Genomic DNA, 6408 nt, shown 5'->3' on the forward strand with positions numbered 1-6408 from the left:
GACTTAATTGTTGTTCTGCTCATCTTCAGATAAACCCATAGTAGATTATTAGACTTTAACTCCCTGTTGTGTATACATTTAATCCAGAAATTTATTACTCAATTTAAAACCTCTTAGACTTAAATTCCTTAATAGAAGTACTACCTCTTTATACCTATATAATATTTCAAGCATTTTTATTTTTGAGTTTTACATGTCTTCTTTCTATCCCTCCCCTTCTCTTATCCTATCCACAGTCTTCTCTGAATATTACATATTCATTTTGCATAATTTGTAAATGTTGCACTTTTTAATTTTTGTTTTTCTATTTTTTCTTGTCTTTTTTCTTTCTCTTTCTTCTTTTCCTCTCTCTCTCTTTATTATCATTCTATCCAACCTATTTCCCGCTTTGAGATTAGGACTTAGTTAAGTAAACTCTCCCTCGGACTTTCCACATCCCTCTATTCTTATTTTTAACCACATTTCTCCCTAAACCTAATAATTTCTGTTTGCCAAATTCTTCTTTGCTGTTCGTAGCCCATTAATACATAGTTGATTGATGTTGAACAGCTATATCTGTTTAGCTAGATTGTATCTGCAGACTTTTGACTGTGCAATTACAGGCTTTGGTTGATTCTTGCCTTAAAATAGTGTGCTAGCACAAAACTGGTTTTACTTTCATCCTAAGTGGGCAGAGTAAGCCGGAAAAAAAAAAAAGAAAAATGGCAAGTCCGGTTATCTCAACTCCCACTCATAATAATCACGGGACAGAACAGATAGTGAATAATCCATTGGAGAGTTCCAAAAAAGCTCAACAAACACTACTGGTAAACATGATAAATGAAAAGATTGAAAATCTGCAAAGGACTCTGTATGAGCGTGATAGGGAGAGAGGAGGTCAAAGGTCAATACAGGAATATCAGCATGAGGAAGCTACTCAAAGATTGATAAAGTAATGGCGTGAGCAGGCTGAGAACATTCAAAGAGAAAGTCAAGAATGGCGTAAGTAGGCTGAGAATACTCAAAGAGAACTACAGGAATTGCATGAACATGAGGAGGCTAATCAAAGAGTAATGCAGGAATTGAGAGAGCAGGATGAGAATACAGAAAGATCACTAAAGGCATTCATGGAATCCATAAACTGAGAGCTGAAAGAAGTCAGGGAGACCACAAAGGGAACGCTGAATGGAACCAAACAGAAGGAATGGAAGTTCAAAGAAACCATAACCAATCAACTAAGTGATTTGTGAAAAAACACTGAACACCAAATTAAGGAAGTAAATAAGTTCATACAAGACCTAAAACAGAGCTTCAACAAAAAATTTGAAGCCATCAAAGCTGAACAACTCGAAGGAAAAGAAAAAACAAAGTAGAAAGTCTTGATAATAGGGTTAGACTATTCAGAAGACCAAATTTCGGGGATTGAACACAGCCTAGATATTGTAGAGAAAGAACATACAACAATCCAAGAAATATGATAGATCTGTTTAACACTTGGAAGACACCATCAGAAGGCCTAATCTGAGGATAATGGATATAAAGGCAGAAATTAATGATCTAGCAAATTTGTTTCACAAGATCCTAGCAGAGAACTTCCCAAACATGCAAAAAGATAAGCCTATTCATATACAAGAAGCTTTTAGAACTCCAAATAGACCAGACGAGAATAGCACATCCCACCATCACATTATAATCCACACAGGATCAATTCAGACCAAGGAAAACATCCTTAAAGCTGTCAAGAAGAAAAGATCAATAGCCTATAAAGCGAAACCAATTAGAATCACCTCAGATGTCTTAGCGGTGACAATCAAAACCACAAGAAGAGCCTGGAATGAGGTATGCAGGCCCTAAAGACAAACACCTATCAAACAAGAATTTTGTACCCTACTAAACTCTCCTTCATAACAAAGGTGAAATAAAAAAACTTCCATAGCAAAGAAAAATTGAAACATATCTCCACCAAACCAACCCTACAAAAATTCTTAAATGAATTAAAATAAAAAAAAAACATAGGAAGTATCAACAAAACAAAGAGTTGGTTCTTCGAATAAATTAACAAAATTGGCATACCCTTAACAAATCCTTATCAGAAAACAAGAGAATACACCCAAATAAATAAACTCAGAGATGAGAATGGAAACATCACCAGAGAAACAACCTAGATGCAGAACATTATAAGGGAATACTTCTCAAAACTTTATGTTAATAATTTTGAGAACTTGACAGAAATGGACCTTTTCCTAGCAAATATCGAAATGCCAAAACTAAACCAAGATGAGTTAAACCATTTTAACAGGCCCATATCAAGAATTGTCGGTGTGGGGGGGGGAGGGGGGTATGAATGGGTGGGGGGGAGGGGGGAGGCTGAGAAGGGAGGTGAAGGGTAAACAAAGGAGGAGGCTGCAATGCTTGGTAAGAAATGTATGCATTATCCTGCCCATGTAATTGTAACCCCTCTGTACAGTATGTTCTCAAATAAAATAAAATTAAATTAAAAAAAAATTGAAATAGAAACAGCAATAAGAGACCTCCCACCTAAGAAAAGCCCAGGAGCAGATGGTTTTACAGTGGAATTCTACAAGGCCTTCAAAGCAGAGGTCACACCCATACTCCTCCAACTTTTCAATGAAATTAAAAGAGAAAGTTCACTACCGAACTCATTCTATGAAGGCATCATAACCCTCATCCCAAAACCAGGCAGGGACTCATCAAAGAAAGAGAACTGTAGACCCATTTTTTTTGTTGAACATTGATGCAAAACTTCTCAACAAATTTTTGGCCAATCGACTTCAACAATTCATCCAAAGGTCAAACTCGATTCATTTCAGGGATGCAAAGCTGGTTCAATATACGCAAATGAATTAACATAATTCATCGCATCAACAGGAGCAAGGATAAGAACCACATGGTTATCTCAATAAATGCAGAAAAAGCACTTGACAAGATCCAACACTCCTTTATGATGAAGGTTCTGGAAAAATTAATAATCCATGGGACATTCCTCAATACACTAAAGGCTATATATGACAAACCTACAGCCAGCATTATACTTAATTGTGAAAAACTAAAGTTATTTCCTCTTAACACAGGAAGGAGACAAGGATATCCACTCTCTCCTCTTCTCTTCAATCTACTATTGGAATGCCTATCTACAGCAATAAGACAAGATGCAAACATAAAGGGGATCCGAGTAGGGAAAGAAGAATTAAAACTCTCCCACTTTGCAGATGACAGGATCTTCTATTTAAAGAATCCCATAGACTCCACTCCCAATTACTCAAGCTGATTCAAACTTTGGCAAAGCAGTAGGGTATAAAATTAACCCGCAAAAACCAATGGCTTCTCTACATGCCAAAAATGAGAAAAGTGTAGCTGAAATTAGGAAAGCAACTCCATTCAGAATAGCCCCACAAAAAATAAAATACCTAGGAAGTAACTTAACCATAGAAGTGAAGGACCTCTATGATGAAAAGTTTAAAAACTTGAGAAAGGAAATCAAAACAGAACTTAGAAAGTTGCAAAAACTCCCATGCTCCTGGATTGAAAGGATCAGCATGGTGAAAATGGCAAAAGTGCCAAAGGTTATCTACAAATTCAATGCGATACCTATCAATATTCCAACATTATTCTTCAAGGAAATAGAAGAGTCAATCCAAAAATTCATATGGAATAATAAAAGACCCTGAATAGCAAAAATGATCATAAACAGAAATAACAGTGCTGGAAGAATAGCAATACCAAATTTCAAACTCTACTATAAAGCCATAATAATCAAAACAACTTGGTACTGGTACAGGAACAGACCTCAGAACCAATGGAATAGTAAGGCAAGCAAATCCAAATTATTCATTGAAGAGATGAGTTGAAATTCAACATTTTACACACTAATACTCTTTCCTCAACAAAACCAGAGGATTTAAAATAACTAATATTTTTTATGTTAATGGGCACAAATGTGCACGAATTTTCTAGAAATAAAATGATCACTCATGAAACCTTACTGGTACTTCAAAAAATGCTTTCCAATTAGAGGAATAATCTTCACACTTTTTCACACAATGTGAATCTGCCTGGTAACAGAACCCCAAGCGAGACTAAGGCAGCTAATAGCTATCTAAATTTTGTTGTCTTTTTGCAATACTGCTTTCTTATCATATTGATTAGTATAAATTCTATGACCAGTATAAAATCACATTTGTTATAAAAGTTACCAGGTGGGACATTCATGGATGAGGTGGTGTGGTGTTTCTGATAGAGCCCTGTCTGGTTCAAAGGAGGAGTTGGTACTGGCAGAGCATCTGTGGTGGAGTAGGGCAAGGCTTTGAGGGTGAAAGCATCTGTGTAGGGATTTGAGACAGCAGGGAGGGGACAGGAAGGACTAGATTGTTAGCGGCAGGGTCTCTTGTGGAGTAGGTGCGATTTTAGGATGGAGGCTGGCAGGTGGATGGGTTTTCTGTGGAAGAAAGTGGGGTCATTGGGGAGGAGGCTTTTTGGGGCAAAGCTTTGAGAAGGAAGAACAAGGCTACAAGGGAGGAGGTTACTTAGAGGAGGGTTTCTGGTGGAGTACTGTGAGCCCTTTTGGGATATGTAGAGTAGGGTTTCCCATAAGGCAGGGAAGGGCATGGAGACAAGAGGCTGACAGAAGGTGGGGTTTCTGGTGCCAGAATGTGGAGCTATGAGGGAGAGGCTTTTCAGGGTCTTGTTTGAGAGGGCAGAGTGGTGCTAGGAAGAAGTAGGCTAGTAAGGGGAGGGGATTCTGGTGGAAAATGGCAGGCCTTTGGGAAGTGTGTGAGGGTGGAGGTAGGGTTTCTGGCCGAACAGGATGTAGTCATAATGTATGGAGGAGTTTTTCAGGACCAGGGCTTTGTGAGAGCAGGGATAGGATCCAGTGGACTAGACTAGTTAGGATGGGCTTTCTGGTGTAGCCAGTCACCACTTTGAAAAGAGGAGTAAGTTTGGGTGGGGATTTCAGTGTTGCAAGGCAGGAAAAGGACTTTGGACAGGGTTTCCAGTAGGGCAAGGCAACCTTCAAAAAGGGACTTCAGTGGGACAGGGATTAACAGTTGAGCTTGGTGAGGCTTCCAGATGGAGGCCAACTGTTGCATTGGTTTACAGTGGAGCAATGTGGGTGTTGAGAGATGAGATAGTGTGGTGGGCATTTTCTAGTGAGGGTTTTTTAGAGTGGGTCAGGGCTTGGAGCCATGGGGCTAATTGGAGGAAGGCTTTGAGAAGGAGTGGAAGGTCTACAAAGGTGTAGGATAATTATGGGGAGGGTATCTGGTGGACTAGGGTGTGGATCTGAGGGAGGATGCAATAGGGGGCGGGATTATCTGGGGAGCAATACAGGGCATTGAGAGAGTAAATATGGAAGGTGAAGAGGTTTGTGGTGAAGCAGGGCTGGTTTTCCAGGTAGGAGATGGGCTGTGTGAGAAGCTTCTAGCCAAGCAAGGGGGGGGGCTTTAAGAACAGTTATAGGGAGGTGGAGGGTTTTTGGTGTAGCATGATGGGCTTTGTGGGAAGAGGTAGTTTCAAGGCCGAGTTTGAGAGGTTAGGCCACTTAGAAGTAGACTACTTATGGGCAGAGTTTCTGATGAAACCAGGAGGGGCTCGAGGGAGAACTCTGGTTGGGGGTAGGGTAGGGAAGGGAGGAGCTTGGAGGTACTAGGATATGGGAGTAATGGGACTATGAGTGACTAGAGTAGTTAGGAGTGGGGTATCTGGTGGATGAAGTGAGGATTTGAGGGATGAGCCTGATGTAGGCAGGGTGCTTGGTGCAGCAATTCGGGACATAGGAGGAGATATGGATGTGGCCTGGTTTCTGGTGGTGCAGAGCAGGGATTCCAGGAAGGGGCGTAGAAGAAAGCTTTCCCTATAGCAGAGGAGGGCTTTCAGGAAGGAGTCTGGCTGCAATCAGGCCTTTGAAAGTTTATAGCAGGACTACTAGGGGATAGGTTAGTTAAGGATGGGATTTTAAGGAAGAGGCTGACTGGAAGTGGGTTTCCAGGGGATCCAGTCAATTTCTATGGGAAGGGGGAATAGGAAAGGGGCAAGAGAGTGAAGAGTGAGGCTACAAAAAATAAACAGTTACTCTTAATAGGATCACCATTTTCTGTCAGTGTAGAATTATATTCCTTTTATGTATGCGAGAGATATTGGAGAAAGTAACCAGGCAATAATACCTTCCTAGTGAAATTTTTTATTCCAGTTCAGTGAAAATAAAATCACATCAGGTTCAGAGGCACAAAGTAGACTAAGACACAGGAAGCACTGGACTTGGTTCCCAAGCACAAACTTTAAGGACCACAAATAAAAATTTTAAAATGACTCACCTGGTTATAATGGACACTCTATTGTCTTAAAACTGTGAATGAATAGAACTTTTACTTTGATCATTTTAGAAATCCTAAAACTAAGTAAGTAGTAATG

Source organism: Dipodomys spectabilis, unplaced genomic scaffold (assembly GCF_019054845.1).
Source record: "Dipodomys spectabilis isolate Male_0828 unplaced genomic scaffold, ASM1905484v1 ptg000064l, whole genome shotgun sequence".
NCBI classification, from domain to species: Eukaryota; Metazoa; Chordata; class Mammalia; order Rodentia; family Heteromyidae; genus Dipodomys; species Dipodomys spectabilis.